General features: G+C 38.7%; 1 protein-coding gene across 14 annotated transcripts in view; it reads right to left on the bottom strand.

The window, feature by feature from the left end:
• Positions 1 to 24,690, bottom strand: part of NPAS3 (neuronal PAS domain protein 3) — an 803,343-nt gene that overhangs the window by 255,834 nt on the left and 522,819 nt on the right. The window lies entirely within an intron of this gene.

Genomic DNA, 24,690 nt, shown 5'->3' with positions numbered 1-24,690 from the left:
ATTTCATGAATAGATGAAAGCAAAGGAATCACATAATATAGTCTATTCTCGCTATTGAAATTAACATATATCATAATTCTTAACACTTTAGTTTTGCTCAGCCTAGAAATGAAAATTATGTATTTGCAGAAAATATAGAAAAGAAGAACCACAATAGATTGTAATATTTTTTTCAATTAACAATGGATTATGGTCCTCTTCTTTATTCACAAATGTATCCCACACACTGTTTTTGTGTGAATACAAACAAAACTAATCAAAAGATTACTGTCAGATAGGTTCACACCTGTAGACCACAGAAGTCTTGTGAGTTTAATCTCTTCAGTGTCAACATGTACATTTAAATATGATTTTAGCAGGTGTAAAGATTTAGATAAAGTTATATATTAATATATTAAAGCATGTGAGTTATTGTTATACATGCATTAATGAAGCTCACCTGACACATTAACAATTATCAAACAAAAAGTACTATTTATAACTGAATCAGCCCACTTTTGTCTGATGATTTCTAATTGTTCAACAATACAAGTCCTTTTATTATTTATTTATTTATTTATTTCGAGTATTTATATCCCATCCTTCTCACCCCCGGAGGGGGACTCAAAGTGTCTTATTTCACTAGTCTTCAAATTATACCTCATTCCCCCCACACGTTGAGAGAACTATTGCCTTCAATATACTGATGCAAAATATGCTTGTTTGAGACAAATTATCTTCAAAAACTAATACATTCATTTTTGAGCAAACAACCCTATTTTTGTTTTAATGTTATTAATGTGGGTGCACTTTGCTTCTTGAGAACAACTGAATGTCCAGCAATGTCCCAGGAACCTATCTACTAATATTTCTGTTTCTATAGGCAGCAGTGGTAATGAATTCAGTTGGGTGACTCCAATGAAACAGACGGATCTGAGGAGATTTTTTAGGACCATCAGATCTTCTCCACGCATATATTTTAGTCAATGCAGTAGAAGAGTGGTTGGTAACTTGCAGCTTGCCAGCCACATGGATCCCCACTTATTTTTGCTGATCCTACAGTCAGCTACATCACAATTATAAAATAATAATAATAATAATAATAATAATAATGGAGAAATCAACTCTAGGAATTGCAAGGTTTTTAAAAAACAAGATATATGTTATTCACACACATTAACCAGCATTTTGTTAGCAATACATGAAAGCATAAGTCTACTATATATCTCCATAAGCCTTTTTTGTTTGTTGTGAAGGATGATAGTCTCTTCCAACTTCCACAATTACCAAGCCCTTCCAGAACTCACAGATTTGCTCTGATAGTCATGGCTGGTGGAGGGTATAGTGCAGTGGTTCTCAGCCTGTGGGTCTCCAGGTGTTTTGGCATACAACTCCCAGAAATCTCAGCCAGTTTACCAGCTGTTAGGATTTCTGGGAGTTGTAGGCCAAAACACCTGGGGACCCACAGGTTGAGAACCACTGGTGTAGTGCATCAGAGAAATGTCTGGCTATGGTCCATAGCCAAGTGCACACTGATGACTGTATCCTTTGGGATCCCAATGGGTTTTGATAGAAGACGTCATAGTCAGATGCTCTCAAGGCCCATCCAGACAGCCCCTTAAAACGTGGGAGTTCCCGCAATTAAAAGGGGTCTGTCCAGGTGACATCCCAGAGAAACATGAATTAATTCACCACAAATCAGGAAAACCCTGGTTTGTGTCAAATTAATTTTTTAGTGGGTTTATTCCATGCCTTTTTGGAAGGTGTAGGATAAACCCACTACTTCTGATGTCTGGACTGCTCCCTCAAAAGTTCTGGGCTTTTAAGGGGGTAGTCCAGACAGTAGTCTCACAGTTTTCTGGTCTAAATTATCCCAGAAAACCACAAGGACACCAACCTCCTTCCCAAAATCTCCCCAAACCTCTTTTAAAAGTAAACGAACTTACTCGGCCTCCATTAGAGTGGTACTGGCGCTCTCCTGGCACATAGAAATGACACGCCAGTAGAGAGGCTCATCATTTATACAGGCCAGGAGAGCTCCAGCACCACTCTAATGGAGGCCAGGTAAGTTCCTTTACTTTTAGAACGGGTTTTGGGGGTTTGGGGGAGGAAGTTAGAGTGTCCGGATGTTCGCCGGAAAGTTTCAGTAGCACATCTGAACACCCACTCCAGAAAGCATGTGCTTTCTGGGGTGTGTGTGAATGAGGACCCAGGAACATTAGAATTTTTAAAACGCAAATGTTCCCGGGTGAAAGGGTTTTCTGGAAGCGCCCTTAGATCCTGATCTTTTTTCTCCTCCAATCACAAAGTAGCCATTAAGGATAATATTGCAGCAAAATGGTGAGTTCTGGGGTTGGTGAGTCAAAAATCAGAGGAGGGTTCTGTCTGGGAAATGCTTATAATATACTTGACAATATAAAATATCATTCCTCAGTTTCAGTTTTTAAAATTGTCTAGAATGAGGTGGTTTGCAAACTACAAACAGAAATAGAAGGGATGGAACAGTCTGTTCGAGTCTAAATGGGAATTTGTGCCCTCAAATCATTGAGGTTGTGACAGAGAATGAAAGTCCTTAAAGAAAAAACTATTACTTTAATTATACAAAATCTAATATATGGGAATGTAATGTTATTCCACCTCTGATCAACTCTAGTTGCTATTGAAATCGTAATATCAAAACTAGCAAATATTTTGAGAATATATATATAGTAATCTCACTCTCTTTCTAACACCAAGAAGTGATATGTAATAATTTGTTTGTTTCTTGATTAATTTCCAACACATAGATGTCAAGAAGCTAGTCTTGGTTAGCATTCACCCTTCTTTGATCTCAGAGGTAGAACTATTCTTTTTTAAAAATAATCTGTTCCCTCAAAGAAAGAACCATTTATTGGAAAACAAACAGTAAAGTTACCATATTAAAGAAAGCAGCTTCAATTTATATTTATGAATTAATAAAAATGTAAATCTGCATACATTTTAGTCAAACAAAAATATTTATACCATGCAAGTGGCTTATCTGGAAAATTATCATAATTTCTTTTCAGATGATTAGCACAGGAACCTTGAATGCTGACATCAATTACTGGCAAGCAATTTCAAGTGAATAACTTTATATTTGTCCCACACCAAGAACACACTCAACATTTTAGATTTTGAAAACAATCCACCAAGAACTCCTTGAGTTTATCCACTTTTATTCCTATGTAAGAAGAATTGATATTAAAAGAAACTGGAGGCTCAGATCTTGATAGACTTTACCTATAATACTGTATTGTAAGTATTTGGTACTATAGTACTCCAAGATTTTTTGCTGTCTCTGAATGCTTTCTTCCTTTGCACAGGGGATAACAGGGCAAGACCCTAACATAGTATATCCAAAAGCTTTTGATTTGGATTTTTATTGAGAACTATAGTTTTTCATTTCTGACTATAGGAGCCTGTTGAATCCTAGATGGATAAACCACCATGGTGCTAGCAATATCTAGTTTCTGCACTCTTCACAGGAAGTTATGGAATTATAGATGGTAAGAAAAAAGGAGACAATCTCTCTCACACACTCAATATTGAATATTGGTTCATTCAATATCCTTTAACAATGGGAAGTTCAGGACAAAAATGAAGTGCATTTTTACCCATTAAAGGTATACAATTTGCTTACACAATACGGGGTGACAAACACAATATGGGGTGGCTTTCAAAAAGGAAAGAATTGCTATGTGGCCTTGAGCATTTGTGACACCATGGTTTTGAATAAGAAACTGGTAATCTTACTTTTTTTACTATAGATCTGATAATCTAAAAAGAAATATTTCTGAGCTCTGTGATGAATGATAGTTACCAGGAGACAATAACAGGAAATAGCTATTACCTTGGTGTATAGTTCATGGATGCTCAATGGACATCTGGTTTGCCACTGTGGGGCAACATGGTGCTAAATTAGGTCCCATTGGTATTTTTAAAATGTGGGTTTTTTATGTTTAAAAATATTTTCATGTTCCTAAAGTTTTACTAACTCATGCTAAAACAAGCTGCAGTTCTCATAATTTTGATGTAACAGTGTTTAAACCTGGCAGCTACCAAAATCTTCCTGTGCACGAAAGAGGAAGTGTCTGAACCTCAGGAACATAGAAAAATCAGATTAATTTCAATGCTTGTGTTTACTAACAATTTAATTTGATGAATTTAAATAAATTCAGAAAAGCATATTTATATATATATGGCTCCCTACTATTATGAAGAACAAATATAGGATGCAAGAATGCTGTAATTATAGTCAACATTAGAGGACTTTATGGGGCCCAGTTTTCTCTCATTTGGGTGTCTTTCTGACATGGGTCTTGTTACCGAGACAAAGCTTTTTATTGGATGGTACAGCTCACTTCAGAAAGAAAGTTGTAAGGGAATTTTGTACTCTTGCATGTAAGGCTTTAAAATGATGTTGAGAGGTATGACAACTTCTATAAAAATTGTCCAATGCCCACTAAGTTTCAATTATTACTTCCTTAGGGGGTAAAAATAGCTGAAATCTTTGATTTAAGATTTGACACATAGCTCAGTTCAGAAGCTCATTCCTGTTTATACTGAAAGTCTGTCCAGGGAGGGGGGGGGGAGGTTGAGATTTTTTTTAAAGCTATATAATTTGTTGTATGATAATTTCTACGCTCAACAAATATAAAAAACTGGGCAAGGCAAAGAATTTACACAGTGTCCGATTATTGTCAGCCAGTCTCATCAAGATGCAAATTATAGTTTACACATCTACAACATTAAATAGCACTCTTTACAACAAAGTTGTGGGCCTATTTCAGAAATAGAGGCTAGGTATTGAAAAAACGGAAGATTACTGATCTAAAGGGAGAAAATGTCTTGTTTAGCAATTTCTTCAACCTACTAGCTGCGTACAAATTGTGATTAAAGTTGAGATTCCCCAGCATTTTCATATTTTGATTTGAGAAAGCCATTATGTACTATGCTGTTTCAATCACCACAGGCTACTTTTTTTCAAACTGCCCTACTGTTTTCAACAGGCACCAATTAAGATTCTGGGGTCAAAGAGTTAATTACATCTTCTTACTCACTATGTAGAATTTTCTGATTATTAAACAAGGTTGGATTAAGATGAAAAAGTACCGACACAAATGTTAATGCGTGCCCCTCCTCAAGAAGATTTATCATAATACCATGCTGAAATCTATATAGTTTTTTCCCAAAGCAGTTTGAGAACAAAATCTTAGAGGAAATACTAAAATAAACGTTGTAAAGGCATGCAAGTGTCTGATTAACAGAGACAGTTTTCTTATTCCATAAAACAGCTCTAAGCAAGTCAGACAGCAGTGATAGGAGATTTCCTTGACAGATCTCAAGTCTATATGGTCGACAGGAGGCAAATTATTTTCAGATGTGAGGAGGAACTGTGCCATATCTAAAGAACGATGCTGGTAATTATAATTTATGTTATATGAATTAGAATTATGTGCAATACAGATGTGTAAAGCACTACTGATTGTTCTTGTTGCACTTTAACAAAGATTCTGGTGGTATATTTATTTCAGTCTTGGTGCTGCCTGCTTTTCCTTCTCCCTCACTTTGTATGTCACCTTGAGAACTTGTAGAGATGGAACTAGTACACAGATAAACCACCAGTGAGTTTCCTTGTATACAACATTACTCTCTTCCATTTTGATACTCATTACACTGTGAAGGAAAAGCACTTTCGGTGTTATGGATCGTAAAGTATGTGCACTTCTTTCTAGAAGTACACATAATGTTTTGTCTGTTGGAATTTTAAAGTCTGAAGATGATATTTTTGTTGCATAATTGAATGGTTGGGGCAGGCCCGTAGCCAGGATTATGATTCGGGGGGGGGGGAGGGGGGGCTGAATCTGAGTGAAAGAGGGTCTACCCTAGCAAACCTTTTGTATCGTTACCCCAATACCCCCATATATATTGAGCATGGTGATCAGATCATGATATGAATAAACATACCAGTAAGGCCTTCTCGCGGACCACCATGAGAATTTCGGGGGGGGGGGGCTGAAGCCCCCCAAGCCCCCCTCCCCCCGGCTACATGCCTGGGTTGGGGATTGTCATTTAAGAAAGGAAAGGGGTGTTGGAATTTTTAAGTATGTCATTTCTTAAGTCAATGTAAGTAAATGTAAGAATCAGACCCAAGAACGCTGTAAGTAATGACAATCAATCCATCTGGTTAATCTTTTGTAATTTGCAGCCAGGGTGGAGTAGTTGTAAAAGTACTAAAGGAGTACAAAGATTCTATGTTGTTTGAGGGTGCGTTTAAGAGAAAACTGCAAAGTTCTTGAAGATGGGGGAAGTTTTTGCAAGCAAGAAGACTTGCTTGGGAGTTGCTGGCAGAAAGGTTTGGGAAGATTTCCTGTTTTGTAACTATTCTTTTGTATAAAGTCCTTTTTCTACTACAAAGACAATTTGTGTTTGTTTACTCCTTAAACCAGAGTGGGAGAACTTCTGCTGAGAAGGGGTTGTTTCCTGTTGCTGCATATAGAACTTTTAATTACATTGTGACATTGTCTTCATATTCTGGAAATGAAAAATCCTTATGATATATATATATATATATATATATATATATATATACACACACATGCAAAAAAAACAACTCCTATGGGATTGATGATCCTCACAAACTATGGATTCCATTTTTGTCTTCCAAGACTGAGGAGCCAGCTCGTAGAAACTATGCCTTTTTGCATCTCTGCTGGAGCCAAATGCTGTGCTCTCTCTCAAGTGCCAAGAACAGTTGGATTTTTGCATCTTGGTGCCAATCACCAGGGGAGAAGAGGTCTGATTGTATCCATCCATTCATTCAGTTTATATTCTGCCTTTCTCCCAAGAATGGAACTCATTCCATTCATATCATTTCCCTTCCATCCCTCTTTGCCAGGAGGCTGGAAGCAACAACAACTAAATCTATCATATGCACACAAACAATATGAATGTTCATGAACTTAATTCTTCAAGGCAAGTACAGATCCTTTTGTCATTTTTCCTCCTACTTTTGTATTCCTTTTGTATCTGTATTGCTAAAAAAAATAAAGTATATTTGAGAAAGTTATTGAGAACTGCACAGTGTTCAAACACTATTCCCAATTTGGGAACTACTGTGTGCCAAAAAATTACATGTGCACAAAATGGCATCTTCTGCGCAGAAAACAAAATAGCATTTCCATGCCAAACAGATAGTTTTCTAATAAAAAAATTATCATGCATAGAAATGTTATTTTGTGCATAGTCAATTCAATTTCTGTGCAAAATAAATCAAAAAGCATTTTTCATGGAACCTCTGAACTACAAAAATGTTTATCCATCTAAGATGTTTGCAGGGACAAGTTTCCCCAACACTTAAGAAACATGTTTTTGAACCATTTTCCAAATATGTTTGAATGTTTTTCATCCTTAATATACATGAAAGTGCAGTGAGACACAGTACTTAAGGATTTTCTGATCAGGACTCCCATGATTTATCAGACTGCAAAAGGTCAATATATCAAGAACATAAAAAAAATTCAAAACCATTTTCCTTTATCTTTTTGGCACATGGCATTTTTACCACACTGTTCTTCCATAGCACCATATTCATGTGTTGCACATTATCCATGAAATCCTTAATTCCTTCCACTATATGCCAACACTACAAAAAATCCTGTTACTCTGACCTAAAGTCTAGTTAGAATGAAGAATTACTGGTAGGCGAGGCTATTTTAATGACAGATTATTTTAAACTAAGCCTTCACCATCTGTTCCACCCCCTAATTATGAATGCAAAAAGAACATATTTCACAATTACATCAGTTAAAAGAAAGATATACATGATTTAAATGCGTGCAAGTGTTCTTTGCTCAATGCAGCATGCATCTGTGACGTTTTCCTTATAATTTAATATCTGATTGGTGGGGGAAATTGTTCACCACTGATAAATATATCCACTGATAAACGAAACTTTCCCTTGGAAAACAGATCATCTTAATTAGATTTTTTTATTAAGACAGAATTACACTACATCTAGAGCTAAGCACTAATTTGAATACAATGCCTGCTACCAATGATATATGTAGCATTCAGTAACAGCTAAGGTATTTTACTGGTACTAAAGATGGACCATATTGATTGTTGTCTCCTGTTATAACCAAGTTAACGTACATATAATTAAAATCTTGGGAGTTCCCGATGGCATAATGGGTTAAACCCTTGTGATGGCAGGACTGCTGATCGACTGGTTAGTGGTTCAAATCTGGGGAGCGGAGTGAGCTCCCATTTGTCAGTTCCAGCTTCACAGATGGGGACATGAGAGAAGCCTCCCACAGGGTAATAATAAAACTGTATTTATATACTGCTCTATCTCCCCTAGGGACTCAGGGTGGTTTCCACAGACAAATATGAAACATACAGAGTAGCCATTAAAATATAAACATAACCTGTTAACAAAATCCTATGCATTTAAACAAACTGATTCCATAAACCATTATGCAAGATGAGTTACCAAACGCTCCACTTATATGTGGGCTAGGACAGGTTGAAAGGGCTAGTTAGGGTTCCTATGGAAATAATGAAGGCTAGGGAACGAGTAGAGTGTCAGGAGTGGACCTAATTTCTGGCAAGGGTGAGGCCTGGAGCTACTTTTTCCAGGGCCTTCTGGCAATTTTTAAGAGGAAGGTCTAGGCTGGAAAATAGTGTCACAATTTAGAGGAGGAATGAGGGAACGCACATGGTGCTGGTTGAGCCTTAACTAGAGGCCAGGGTCATCGGGCCTGGAACTAGTCCTTATCAAAGGCCTAATGAAACCACCAGGTCTTCAAGTCCTTCCGAAAAGAGGAGAGTGATAGGGCCTGTCTTAGTTCACTAGGGAGGGTGAAACATTCAGGTGTCTGTTGGGCAACATCCTTGCAAACAGCCAATTTTCTCACACCAATTCTCTCACACCACTTGCAGTTTTTCAAATCACTCCTGACACGAAAAAAAATTACGATCTTACAATATTTTGTGGCGGGTGTTTCTCGTGTCTCTTTTGTTAGAAGAAGTATAATGTGTACCTGCATTGACATCCTAATCGTGGAATCTTTATACTGAGAATTGAATTGCATCAATATTACATTCTCTTTAAATTTGCATATAATAATAATAATAATAATAATAATAATAATGAATTTATTACCCGCCTTTCCCTGTGGCTCAAAGCAGGATACAACAAGAGATAAAACATTATTAAAAGACACACAAGATATACAGAGTTATAAAATACAAGTTAAAATCCACTGATGAAATGCAGATTAAAATGCACAACATAAAATTGACTATAATAGTATGATGATTAATCAACCCTATTATTTTAGTCAGAGCCTAGAAAAGTTACTTTTTACTCCACCAGTGCTTGGTAGGAAATTCTGCTAGATGTTTTTGTTAGGAATCAAGTGCTGTTAGGCTCAAAAATAACCCTCACTTGGGGGTGATACCACAAAAATATAGCAGAGTGCCAGAAACACAGTTCATAACCAGCAGAAGCGTATGTGTAGACAGCAAGGATTATTTTCCATTCAGCAGGATGGAACACAATTGCAGAGCCATGACTTTTGGGTTCCAAAATTAATATGTTTATTAAAGTCAAAAGAAAGCCATTCTGGATAGGAAAGCTTCTTTGAGCTAACTAGCTTCACTGAGGTATCTTCTACGGAAAAGAAAAAGGAAAAATAACAAAACAGCATTCATGAATCTACATCTTGCCTGGAGAATGGCAAGATGCCTCCTTACTCAAGGAGAACAAAAGAGGAGAGGGAGAGGTCAAAATGGAGAAATGATGACATGGCATCACCAGGGCAATAAAACTATCTTTAAAGAGGGAATTATGTCTTCCCTGAAGATATCACATTGCTAAGTATTCAAAGGGGAGGAGATAGTGGCATGCAAGATGGGTAAGACAACCCCCCCTTCTAAGCCCCTTCTTGAAATAGGCATGCAAGGGAACTTGGGGAAGGAATCCCTCATTCTAATCTATCTAGGCTAAATACCCATTGAGGATTGGAGATCTGAGCAGTCAATGATGAAAACCAACAGTTTTCCCCAAAGATAACTTTTCCAAGCATTTGGTTTTTGCTGCCTTTACATTGTTTAACCTATTTTTATTTAGTGCATTCTTATCTTGGCATTATTCATTTCACTCATACCAATTTCATATTTTCCTGGCATCTAGGAAGAGAAAAGATAGTTTAGATGCTTTTTCAATTAAAATCAGCAAATCAACAGGCGGTGTAACAAAGAATCTACATAAGAGTTACCAATTAAGGATGCATCCCTGATAAAAGTATAGTTAGTTGTTTAACGATTCTTTTTAAAATGACCATCTTCTAAATTAGAAAGGCCCCTCAAACTTTTTTCTCAATATGCAACAAAAGAACTACCTTAGTAAGAATTAGCTTTGAGACTTTAGAGCCCACCTACTGTTTTATCACTGTTAAAATGTCACCTTAGCAACCCACAATTTCTCCAACAAATGGAGCTCACTATTGCTAATTATTGTAGAAAGCACAATAAGTGACCTGAGCCGGCTAAGTAAACACAAAATGATATGGAGTGCATTTCAGCTTTAGATAACCTAGATAGTTTGGAAAACTAATAAATGTCATCAGTGAAATAGGGAGCAATTCAAAATGGTCAGAAATTTGCTGTTGCTCTGAACACATTCTGGGAGGAATGTGGTCTGAATACATAATATAGGACAATGCTAAACTATCAGGAGCTACAAGAACTAGGAAATCAGCCAACAGCAGCACGACAAAAAAAAAAGCAGCTGAAATTAGGGAGCAGAAGAGCTAGTGGATGGAGCCAATACAAAATGTGGAAGATGAAAAGAATACAAAGTCAATCAATCCAAGGGAAATTGGGAACAAGAGTATGACCAAAGTTTGGCTGGCTGTGTACAAATTTTAGTAACTTTGAAAACTGTAGAAAGAATATGTTGTGGGTACATTGTCCAATAAATATTGTTAGTAAATCTGGAGTCAGTGCAGAGCAGAAATAGACCCGGAGGTGGCCACATGCATCCTCCTGAACCTGTTGCTGTTTCATGTTGGAGTCTACATGGTACAGCTAGGCCAAGACTATATCAGCCCCATTGGACTTTTTTCCCTTCTGTGTTGCCATCACTGCTAAGAGATGTGTGAACTCCTTTCCAGCACAGGTGCCCCATTCTTAAATCAGCAGAGTGCCCCAATGGCCAAAAGAAGAAGGGAGGAAATCCCCTCTCCCTCTTCTTGGTTATGCAGATGCCTTTGCTGATATCATGATTGCCAGAAGCTCAGATGAAGCTTTGAGGCCAACCAGGAATAATGGTGGTGGCAACATGAGCATAATCCATCATCTTTTCCCTGTACTGGTTGGACTTAACCCAGCTGTCTATGCTGCCTGAAGCTGCAGGACATTCTTAAATTTCAAATAGATTACAGAGCATTACTCAACTTTTACTGAAGCAGGGTTAACATATTCACTTGCTATAAGTAGAATGTCATGAAGGCAGCCAGATGACAACTTAAGGAGAGTAAGGTCTTTTTTGTGCCTTGAGTCGCAGCCACACTGTTAGGTGACTGACTGAAATATCAGAAGATTAGGCTTTAGGTAGGACTATCTGATAAGACTGGAGAAGGGGAATTTTCTGAAAAAACTAAAATTTCAACTCTCGTTACTTTGGTCAAAGTATTGGGCAACTAAATATGTAAATAGTAATAGTTCCCCCCCCCCCCAAAAAAACCTCATTTTTGTGTTGGTGTCCATCCTGTATTTGTCTGCCATTGTATATCACATCAAGGAACTACAGACTGTCCCCGAGTTACGAACATTTGACTTGCATACGACTCATAGTTAAGACTGGGGATTAGAGGAAGTCAGAGAAACCTACCCCTAGGAAACAAAATTTCCTCCCGAAAGAGTTCTCATAGAATCATTGAGTTGGAGGAGACCTTGTGGGCCATCCAGTCCAACCCCTGCCAAGAAGCAGGAATCGCATTTAAATCTCCCCTGACAGATGGCCATTTAGCCTCTGTTTAAAAGCCTTCAAAGAAGGAGCCTCCACCACACTCGGGCAGAAAGTTCCACTGCTGAACAGCTCTCACAGTTAGGAAGTTCTTCCTAATGTTCAGATGAAATCTCCTTTCCTGTAGGGGGAAAAGATATCTCCAACGAAGTTTTCTTACCTATCCTTGTTTCCACAACAAGCCAATTCAATTTTCACTGAGACAGAAAGTGAGGTGAAATCTTCTGAAAAAGGGCACAGATGGCAAAACAAACACCACAAGAGTGTTGGCCTTCGCTATGCTATCCAAAGCTTAGAAAGATAGATAGATAGATAGATAGATAGTCAGATAGATCAAGAGATTGATATTGGCTGGAGTTACAAAATATACCTGTTCCAACCTACATACAAATGCAACTTAAGAACGTACAGAACCTATCTTGTTCATAACTTAGGGACTGCCTGTATCTTTATTAATCCATCCATTACCAGTTGTATCACTGCATGAGAAAGTGAATTGTTTTCACATATTCCTGACATTGCAACCGTAGCTAAGCAGACAAAGATTTGCAGGCAAATTCTACAGTGTGATAAAACCACTGGTTGGAAATGGTTTGATGTTTCATGCAACGCTAGCACAGTGAAAGTCAACCACAGGGATAGGTTATTTTAATTTATATGTTAGGCTTCACTAGGATTAAGGTTTTAATAGTCTGATGACCTGCTGTGGCTTGAAGCTCTTGGATGGTTTTAAATTCCAGAGAGCGCAAGGAGGGTATCTAAGCAAACAGCCTTCACTAAGTTGATAGCCTGAATAGAAAAACAGATACACTATAACAGAAGAAATGAAGGTTGAATTGCATAATTTCTAGAGTTCCACATTCATTTTGATAAAATAAATGAATTTGCATTTTTGTCCTCTTTTCAGCAATCTCGAGGTATTCGTTACTTCTGTTTTCTGTGAAGTATGTCATAATGTGCATATATCTTTTACAAAGACTATGTTTTAATGTGCACAAGTACTGTAATATTAGGGACCCATACTGCCTCTATTTTAACACTTCATGTGGCTGAAAACAGGAATAGTACCTTCCAAGGTGAACTGTAAAAATGAAAAAATTAAAACTACAATAGAAAGTGCATAAGGGATATATAAGGTAGGAAGAAACTTTGTGAGGGAGGAAGAAATGCCTACCACATGCAATTAAAATTTGCTGATGTGGGAGTTGGGTATTAAAGAACTGACCTTTCAGAGGATGCCTGTTCATGCTGAACATGTATGATTGAAATGGTTTCAAGAATTTTAGCACCAGAGCGATCAGAAAAACAATCATACAGTACTTGGTATAAAATAAATTGCAAATATTTAGAAGGAAAACTATCATACTGCACTTACTTTTCTTTTAGCTCAAGAGTGAGAGTACCCCAAGTCACACTAATACCTTAATTTCTTTCTTAAAACCTATAGCATCACTGTGTTCACTTTGCAAAAATAAAAAAAATGCATGGAACATGTAATAGCTGTACACTGCATGGACTGGATACAGATGTGCATATCTGCGACATCACCATCCAGAGACTTTCTTTTCTGTTATCTTTATGTCCGGTTTATGCTTGTTTTCTTCCATTTGGTTTTTCTTTTCTTAACACTAAAAAACTTTTCAGGGGCTGTATTTAAAATGTGCGAAGTTATGCCCTATATTATATTATGTAAGCCTCATACTTTTTGCACATTTGTCATTTTTCTGTATGCATGTTTCAAAACGCATTTTTGTCCATGTCCAGAGTTTAGCAATGTGCAGATTCTGGAATGCAACATCTGTCTTGCCCACAAGCCGTCCAGCTGGGGCATAACAATGGGAGACCATACAAAAGTCAGCAGATACCAATCCTTTGCACATTTCTAAAAACATATACACAGACAATGATTCCAATTTATACTCTGCTTCCTGGTGCCCTTCAGTTCAGTTCTTTTCCTAGTCATCTGTGAAGGTAATTAGGTAGCTTTTTTCCTGTTACTTTTACTGATGTCAGCAATGATGGGTGTTGGTTTCATTGGATTCCTCCCAATTCAACCTTATTTACATCTTTTATTGACACCAGTTAGGGTGGCTGAAACTTTTTTGTAAATACCTTTCCTAAGGAATTTCCTTTTTATCATATATTAATCATATATTAATGTGCATATAGATAGCCAATGTGATGTAGTAATTTTTGGACTAAGTTTCCAGGAGACCTTTGCGGGGTCAGAGCCAGCAGTTGTGCTCCAGGGGCTGAAGAGGAAGCAGGAAGCCATCTTTGCTTGAGGTAAGCCTTGCTCTTAGAGTGTACTAGAACGCTAAGTGTTGGGCTCTGTGTTTGAGAGGTGATACTTCTGCTATGTGCCCAAGAGGCAAGGCTTCAATTAGGTCATCTGACATTTCTCGGGGCAGAGACAGAAGTTGAGCTCCAGCAGCATGTGCTTGATGGCACACACCACTTCACCAACACTTATCTTTTGAAAGCATAGAGAACAAAAGAGCAGATGTTTTGGAGGGAGGAGGACCAGAGTTCATTAAAGGTTCCTGCTATGGATATGGAGCAGGGACAAGCTGTTCTGGTCACATGCAGGGGCTGTGGAAAGTTCATCTTCTTGACAGAATATCTAGTGAGCTACATCTGCAGCAAGTGCAAACAGCTTATGTCAATTGAAGAGAGGATCCAGCAACTTGAGGCCCGAATTGAGACACTTAAGGACATCAAGGAACTCGAGTTTTTCTTGGATACAACCCAGCAGACCATTCTCGATACACAACCCACATCAGATGAACATGCAAGGGAAGGCTGTCGGGAAGCCACTTCAAATGTGGAGAATGCTGATGCTTGGAAGAATGCAACATTTTGAAAGAGGAAGAAGACAAGGCATTTTTCTGTGAATCCTTCTGTTTATTTGGAGTTACACAATTGATTCCAAGTTCTCTCAACAGTAAAAATGATGATGAAATTCAACATTCTGGGGAGGATGATAGGTTCTCAGATACACCAGAGTGGACAGTCCTTGGTCAATACATAGGGTATGTCTCTGGGGAGGAAGACAGTTCGCAAACACAGAATCTGCAGTTACAGAATGAAGCAGAATGGAGAAAGGTGAGGTAGAAAGGTTATAAATAAATAAATAATCTGCCTCAGAGTGCAGTAGAGGCTACTTCTTTGGAGGCTTCTAAATAGAGGCTGGGTCTGTCAGGGGTACTTTGTGCTTTTCTTGCATGGCATGGAAATTGGACTAGATTGCCCACATGTCTCTTCCAACTCTATGATTCTATGAGACCAGGGTTTGGATCTCTAATATGTCAGTAAGCGGCTTTGGATAAATCACTCACTCTCAGCCTCAGACGAACTGAATGGCAAATCGTTTCTAAATAAATCTTGCCAAGAATACCCCATTACAGGTTTATCTTAAGTCCAAAATGATTTGAAGACACAAAATAACAATTACTACTACTACAACATGCCCATGCCAAATTTTCAAACATACAAATTTTAGGATGTATGCATATGTGTACATATGATTTGAAAAGGGAAAAACAAAGGGGGGGGGGGAGATCTCCTGCTTGTGTATTTTCCCTAATTTCAGTAATAGACCATGAATTGTTTACATTCATGAAAACTGGAATAAAGTGAATTTGTTTTCTGTCCCTGGTCACTGTCAGCCTAGCCTACTTCAGTTGTGAGGGGCTTGCTACTTTGAACTACTTGGAAGAAGGGCAGGACATAAATGTAATGAATCAATAGAACCATCTGTCCATCAAGTCAGTGGCACAGATTGCAATCTTCTTTCCTTCTTTCAATTCCTAGCAGTCCCTTTCCTCTGCTTTCAATCCAGCCCAAATGCTAATTCTGCCCAGCCCATCCTTCACAGGATAGCAAGATCAAATCTCCATTACAAATAAACAAGCAGGGCTTTTAGGTATATTTCCTAATGAAGCACAGAGTCTGTTTTGCTTTGCAGTAGAAATATGTCCCATACAGGCTGGAATGCCCATTCATGTGAAAATCAATTATTCTGATGAAATCTGAAGTGTGGTCCTCAATGATTTCAGAACAGCTCGCTTTACCACTGCAGTGCACTGCTGTTGTGCTGACCTTCCACTTCTGTTTCACAGCTGGAATATGAGACCAGGTGAAAAGACAATATGTAGCTCGGCTGTCAACAAGACTCCTAATCCTACTTCAGGCTGCAGAGAAAAGCTGTTTCCTCCCTCCCTAGTTCACCACCTATTTAAGCCTCTGGAGGTAAAGATAAGTATGGATTTTATTTGCTTCCAATGCACTGGCAAATACACAAGGCACAACAAATTACAGCCCGACATTGTTCTCTTCTGGGCGAAAAGGTCTTGCACTCTCATTATACAAACTAGTTGGAAATAGTGTGCATGCTTCAGCACTGAAGAGATCTAAAGTAACTTTCTGCATGTGGAGCTATGGCTTGATTGTACTGCTCCACTTTTTTACAGAATTGCAAAGTTGAACAATGCACACTGAGAACTGATGTCCAATGCAGAACCATGCAATGAGTGCACAAAGAGCAATAGTGCACAATAGGCAACATACAATGAGCAGTGTGAGAACATGCATAACTCCACTTTCATAATCTTGCTGAATACATGTTGCACGTTGTCCCAAAAAGCACAACATGTGTGAGGGAACATGTAAGGGAATTTTCCCATACCAAGATACAAATTAACATAAGCTATTGAGTAGACACCAGAAGGATGCAGCACTACACTAGTCTAGCCAGCTGGATCACACTATGCATGACGGTTCAGAAGAAAATACTATAGAATTAATGGGAGTTACTCTTATCTATGCTAAGGAATTATGCATAGGATTGCATTCTTAGCCACATTGACATTGCAGCACTCAGATGTGCATTTTAAAAAGAAGAATGTGACTGCAATTTGTTTAATATTGCATTTGCAGTGATACATGTATTTGTTAAAACAACCAAGAATTGTGATCTTATATTGAGGAAGCACAAAACAGGGAACCCCCAAATAACTCTATTTGTCTCTATAAAAGCCAGCATAGAGATTGATCCCCTTCTACACTAGTTAGACACACCAGAAAAATAGACTAGCTATCAGCCACAGCAAAACACTCCTATATTGAGTTGTATGGCTTGGAGCTACATTACTGTGACTACAGTGACACATAGGGAAGAGGAAATGGACTTTGATGATGAAAATTGTCCTTTTCCTCTCCCTTATGTGTGAAATGGGAACATGCTGAACAAACGACAAACTTTTAAGTCACAGACAGTACAAAAGCATGAGATGCATACATGTATAATTTCCATTCCCATACCAAGATACAAATAAGGTATTACACGACAAGGTGTGGAACAAAGTACAACCATTTGCTGAAAAGCAGCACTAGGAAGCTGCGATATTTCATGGTAGTGTTGGGTCTATATATTTAAGCCTTTCTATCTTTCTACTGGCATTTTTTGTACATAAAATTAACATAAGCTATTGAATTTTCTCCCATATGTGTACACCACACATGCACATCAGGGTTTGGAATCCATAAGGGAAGAGACACACAATGTCACATAGATCCAGGCAAAGTAAATCAAATCAAAGGAAGCAAGTTCACAACCAGTTTAATCCTGGCAGATTCAGGCAGCCACAGATAGCTCCCAGTGAACTTTATTAGCTGAAGTTGGAGAAAGGCAGCAAAAATCCAGAGTCATCTGGAGCCTTTAAAAAGATGGCAGGAGCTTGCCGAATGCTGTCTGAAATTCTCAAAGAGTCTGTTTTTGGTTTTGTAATCTTAGGCCCTAGTTCCTATTTGGCTAAAGAATAAGAGAAAGTAGAGGGTAGCTGGTCAAAGGTTGATGGGGTATGTATGTTCACAGGCTTAAAAGTTATAGGAAGAGGTGCTGAATGCATCCTGTGAAGTGAAACAAACTGTCATGCATAATATCAATATAAGGGTTTTTTCCCCAGAATACAAGACATCAGAGTCCTGCCCCAAGAAATGTATAGTACCATCTAAATTTAAACATGGGCTACAATAGCAGAAGGAGAGGGAAGTGGTGGTTGGTATAAAGAAGGAAAGATATACATAGTTATTTCAACTGCACATATTTATGAACAATACACCATAGGAAACAGAGGACATTTGCTGTGGAAAGGTTCTTGGGAAAGCTGAGGTTTGATGAGAGATATGAAGAGAAGGGGCATCACACAGATGTTTTGAGAAGCAGCTTTATACAAAAGTGTTTATGACATATATTTTCATGATATTTCCTTACGATTTCCTGTTCTCCTCCGGCAGTTTGTGCCTCAGTGCATTTTGAACTAGGTAACTGTGACTTGGGATGACAATAAATGCATCCTTTCTGACAAAACCACTTCTCACATTCCTCTGATGAAACAGAACTAGTTAGTGGATTGTTCCATTTTATAATTGCTATGCTAAGTTCATTATGTACCAAATCAAAACAACACCAAGTTGTTGGATCCTTCTTTCACTGATTCATGTGATTAGTATGCTGACACTCAATTCTATCTCTCCTTTCCATCTAAATCCAAGGAAGCTGTTCTGCTTCTAAAGTAGTGTCTGTCATCAGTAATGAACTGGATAAGGGCAAACAAACTGAAGCTTACTTTAGACAAGACAGAGTTATTTCTGGTCATCTTAAAATCAGAACAGGGATTTAACTTGTGTTGGATGGGATCACACTCCACCAGTTTTGCAGTTCAAGTGTCTCTTTGGTCCCAGATTCAGCCCTGAAATTCACATCTCCATGGTAGCCAGAAGCTAGTTTCTCCCCTGTTCCTGTTCCTGTGGACATTATTCAGGACTGGATGCATCAGGACTGGATCCATCCTGGTTTGTAAAAGCTGCCAAGGAGGGGTTGGCTGATAGGTTTGTGTTGATCATTAACGCATCGTTGGAGCAAGGGATTTTTCCATCTAACTTAAAACAGGCTGTGGTTCGCCCACTCCTTAAGAAGTCCTCCCTTGACTCTACGGTGCTGAACAATTACAGGCCGATCTCCAACCTCCCTTTTTTTGGGTAAGGTGCTGGAGCGGGTGGTCGCCCTTCAGCTCCAGGGTTTCCTAGATGACATCAATTACCTAGATCAGTCACAGTCTGGTTTCAGGTCTGGTCACGGCACCGAGACAGGCTTGGTCGCCTTGGTGGATGACCTCCGTAGAGAGCTGGACAGCGGGAGTGTGACTCTGTTGGTTCTCTTGGACATCTCAGCGGCTTTCGATACCATCGATCATGGTATCCTTCTGGGTCGACTCTCTGGGATGGGTCTCGGGGGCACGGTCTTGTCGTGGCTTCGGTCCTTCCTGGAGGGTCGAACCCAGATGGTGAAGCTGGGAGATGCCTGCTCAGATCCCTGGCCTTTGACCTGTGGGGTCCCGCAAGGCTCTATTCTATCTCCCATGCTTTTCAACATCTACATGAAACCGCTGGGAGAGGTCATCCGGAGTTTTGGAGTTGGGTGCCATCTCTATGCAGATGACGCACAACTCTACTACTCTTTTCCACCCAATTCCAAGGAGGCCTCTCGGGTGCTAGACGAGTGCCTGGCCGCTGTGTCTATCTGGATGAGGACGAACAAACTGAAGATCAATCCCGACAAGACAGAGAGGTCAGCCCTCCTGTTTAAGGAGCTCCACTGGCTGCCGTTTATTTTCCGAGCCCAATTTAAGGTGCAGGTGCTTACCTACAAAGCCCTGAACGGTTTGGGACCACCCTACCTGCGTGACCGCATCGTTGTCTACGAACCCACACGCTCACTCCGGTCATCTGGAGAGGCCCTGCTCGTGATCCCGCCCGCGTCACAAGCGCTTCTGGTGGGGACACGGGACAGGGCCTTCTCCGTGGTAGCCCCCCGCCTCTGGAACGCCCTCCCGAAAGACCTCAGACAAGCCCCTACACTGGCAGTCTTCAGAAAGAATTTGAAAACCTGGCTGTTCAAATGTGCCTTCCCTGACTAGAAACCCCAGTTCCAAATCCCAGAAGCACTTTAGTCAGAATCAAGACCACCGCACACTGCACACCGCACTTATATTATAATCCCATATCCCTCCGACACATCAGCACTTTTAATCCTGTACCCCTACTCCGGCCGGCTCAGTTTTTAATAATGTCTTGTTGTATTGCTATTGTATTTGTTTTTCTGCTTAATTGTCTTATTTGCTATGTATTGTATTGTTGTATTGTGTGGGCTTCGGCCTGTTGTAAGCCGCATTGAATCCTTCGGGAGATGCTAGCGGGGTACAAATAAAGTTATAAAACATGGCTCTGGAGGGCGGCATTCGAAGACTGAACCTAGAACCTTCCCTGTGATGACCTATGATGAACTGTGACTATGAATATGATTTTGACTATGACTGGATTGACGATTTGGCATATTGTAATGATGTAATGATGATGTTTTTATTGTACTGAGTTGTACTATTTTAGTATGTATTGACCTGTAATTGTTGTTTTATATGATTGTATTTGATATGCACTGTAAACCGACCTGAGTCCCTCGCCGAGGTTGAGAAGGCCGGTATAGAAATCTTCTAAATAAATAAATAAATAATAAATATAATATAATAATAATAATAATAATATGAACGACAGCAATGTTATGTACATTGAGTTACCTTTGAAACTTGGAAACTTTAGTAGGAGCAATACACAGTATCAATATTGTTGACTTGAACCAGTTACAGGAAGCATGTGATTCTCTTATTCTAAAAGGTTCATCATTCTCTTTTTGGACAATCTGGTTATGAATCTGTGTATGAATTGGCTGCCTGAATTATCTATGTTCTGTTATATGAACATGGTTGGATTTTGATGCAACTGGGGAGACGTTTTCAGTTGCAATACCTCATAGTCTTTGATATAGATGTGAACAGGGACTGTAGAACTCCCTGCCAAGGAGGCAAAGGCAATTTGTTTTAAGCATTCCTTTCATGATGTGGTTATCTGGCACCAGAAGGAGCTTAGAAATGCAGCAATTGCTAAATTTTGTTTTAAATTATTTGTCCTTAATTGATTCCAAAGATTTTTCTTTCTTTTAATTAATGTTTTCCATATGGAAATAATTTTGGAATAAGTTTATTCATTTTATTGTTGAGTCTCACTTTTTAAGAGAAAAGTGGGGTATAAATGCAACAAGCACATACATATTCCTACCATTAAAAAAAACAAGAACAGTAATGAATGAACAGCCCTAGCAACCCCTGTTGAATGTCCCTGTAATAACCGGAAAGCTAAGTCTGTCCCCCCAAAAATCAGAGATTAGGAAACTTACTTTTAAAGAACAAATCCCAGAAACCTTATTTAGCAAGGCCAATAATCCCAAACAATAACTCATCCAAGCTTAGCAGGAAGGCAGACAATGTTCTTAGGACCACAAATTCTATCTGAACATTAGGAAAAACTTCCTACCCATGAGAGCTGTTCAACAGCAGAGCTCTCTGCCTCAAGAGTGTGGTGGAAGCTCCTTCCTTGGAGGATTTTAAACAGAGGCTGGATGGCCAGCTGTCAGGGGTGCTTTTCCTGCATGGCAGAGGGTTGGACTAGATGGTCCATGTGGTCTCTTTTATTCTATGATTGCCAGCTGTCAGGGGTGCTTTTCCTGCATGGCAGAGGGTTGGACTAGATGGTCCATGTGGTCTCTTTTATTCTATGATTCTTCACTCAAGTGCAATAGCATGGAAGTAGGCCCTTTGAACTGCAACTATTCCTATGCTTTCCATGAGACTTTTTTAAACATCTGGAATATCAGGAATGACTTCAATCTCCTTCAGATATGTACATGTGTATGTGTATGGTATGCAGGCAGTCCCCAAGTTATGAACAAGATAGGTTTTTAGGTTTGTTCTTAAATTTATTTGTATTTGCCATACTTGTACCCAGCCCTTCTCTACCCCAACAGGGGGACTCAAAGTGGATAAAAAACACAATAAAAAACTGATACACTTCATCTTTAGATGATCATAACCATCTTTACAATTCTGCATTAGCTTTGGGCCTTTGGCTGACCATAGGGATTCATCTGCTTATCTATCAAGCTCACACTTTCTCTCTTATGTGTATGAAAAGAAAAAGAAAAACAAGGGGTTTTTGGGCCCATTGACTTCCTTTAAATATTGTATTAGCTTTTTATATTCCAGGTTGAATTTGTTTGTAAGTAGGAACAGGTACATTTTTAAGTGTAACTCCAGCACTCTCTCTCTCTCTCTCTCTCTCCCTCTCCTCTCTCTCTCTCTTTAACTGAGCTTTGGATAGCATAGCAAAGGGTTAACATCCCTGTGGTGTTTATTTTACTTCTTGTGCTCCTGTTCAGAAAATTTCAGCATACCTTCTGTCCTGGGATAATTAAATTTTGAAAAATTTGGCTTGTTGTAGAAACAAGGATTGGTGATAAAGCATCAGTTGATAAAGCACCCTTTTTCCCTTGATAACTCTTTCAGGAGTGAATTTCCCTTCTGAAGGATAGCTTTCTCTCACTTCCTGTTGTCTCATCCCTGTTTGTAAATCGGATGTTTATAACTCGGGGACTACAGCATCCCAACTGTCGGGAACCCAGCTGTCTTCCAAAGCAATACATTTCTGCACAGCTTTCTAAATGAACCAATGAAGATAATATTTGTAAAATGAGAGTTGTTTCAAAATGTTAATTATCTAATGGGTATGTGCAAATTCCATTTCCTCGTATACTGGAATGCAACGGTTTCCATGTGGATAATACCATAACAGGAACACTTTTTGAAAGTATTATAATCTTAAATAGCATTTACTGTGTTGCTTGAACCCAGCAGGTGGCAAAATGATTCAGCACTGTGAACAAAACACACACGGTTCCTTGAGCCAAACTTTTAGAATAGATAAAAACCTTTTTTCTCAGCCTTGGTTTAATGGAGTAGAAATGAGCTAACAGGGCAACTAAATGACTGTACATATGCTGGAAACACGCTGCTTTGAGTGAACTTCCTAATATCAAGCACTGTGCTTAAAACAACATAAAAGCAGATCACAGGTCTTGGCACCAATGAATGGTTCACCCCAGTTCTTCTTTCCCTTTACTGTTTTCAAGTGTGAAAAAGTACCAGATTGAATACTGTAGAGGTGAAGCACAAAGGTAAAAGCAAGAGCTCCGTCTTTTTCAGTCTGAAATCGATGGACAGAGAGAGCACATTAACCAAGAGGTTAATAAAAAGAGGCTGCCCTAGACAGTAACATAAAGAGCTCTGATATATCTTCCTCCCACGAAAGAGCTGTTCCTAATGCCAATTTTCCCAGAGACCTGCAATAGGTTTTCCCAGTGTGGATCTGCGTCATCTCACTTTTTGCCTTGTTCCAATTTTATGTTTGCATTTTATTTTCTCATTTCCTGCCTATTGCTCCCCTGTTCCTCCTTCCTAGCTTGATGTTTACAGAGACCTTTACTGGAATTTCAGGGTGTGCAGAGAACCTCTCCTTTTTCTCTTTTGTAGCAATGCCCAGCAATGAGTTCTTTCTCAGGGAATAGACAAGTTTACCTAGAATATAAAAAGCTAATACAACCTTTTGCTCATCAACAAAGTATGTCTTCTTGTAGCCAGGAATAAGTTAATAAAACAGGGGAAAGCTTGCTGTCTTTTTATTTTTTTAAAGAAAGCTCCTTGGGGTTATAAACGAACAATGTTGTTTTTTCTTCCCAGCGTGCAAGGATTTAATTAAGTGATAACAGTCACCTTGGGGTGGCTGCACAAGGCAATAATATCTAGGTGAAGAAAAATGCTGAAGAGAGTTGAGTACAGTCAATTTATCTTCAGAGAAGGCAATAAATGAACAAAGCATAGGTATTTGGCTGATTGTTTTGGAATGTTTCCATTACTGATAAGTATCAAAATAAAAAAGGGACAAAGATTTGGTATTTTCAGTATCTGAAATGTATTAAATACAGGAGGAAAGGAAGGAATAAATCGACATGAGGTCATGTCCTGGAGTTCTAATTGCAATTTGTTTTGTAATTATTCAAACTAAACACAGAACAAGGGAATTTAAATGTTGACACAAAGGACAATACAATGACCAACTTGTATATGTGTATATATATAGGAGTGTGCAAAATATGGAATGGATTTCAGTTGGAATGTGGGATGAGAAAAGGGGGAAGGGCAAAGGAACAAGAAAACCTAGTGTAATAGTAATATGAACTGTATCTTCCTAGCTAGTAGTTAGACACAAAGAACTGGGAAGTAGTTTACTGCAGCTGTAAAATAAGTAAGATGCTCAGTCATCGAGACAATCTGTGTTTTACTTTTTTGTGTGTGTCGTGAACAGAGGGAAGAAATTAGAAAGAAAAAGAAAGGCAGTACGACCAAAGGTTTTCCACCAAACTTACTAAGCAGTCACTATGGTTAGCTTGCATTTTTAAAAAACCATTCCGAGCTATCTCTTATAACTTTCATGCAATTCTTAGCTACTAAATTCTTTCAATTCTAGTAATATTCCATACTTTTAAATATTATTTACTTAAAGTTATGAGAGATGTAACCCTTAGTAAGTCATGACTGTTCCTATGGCACTAACAAAGCACTGATCTATACAAACATTTGCGTCATCAAAATATCTCTATATACATGAGGGATTTATTGTATTGTGCTATATTTTATTACAACATTGAT

This window comes from Anolis sagrei, chromosome 1 (assembly GCF_037176765.1).
Source record: "Anolis sagrei isolate rAnoSag1 chromosome 1, rAnoSag1.mat, whole genome shotgun sequence".
Taxonomy (NCBI): domain Eukaryota; kingdom Metazoa; phylum Chordata; class Lepidosauria; order Squamata; family Dactyloidae; genus Anolis; species Anolis sagrei.
The sequence above is the reverse complement of the archived record's forward strand: the minus strand, read 5'-3'. Positions and strand labels throughout refer to the sequence as shown.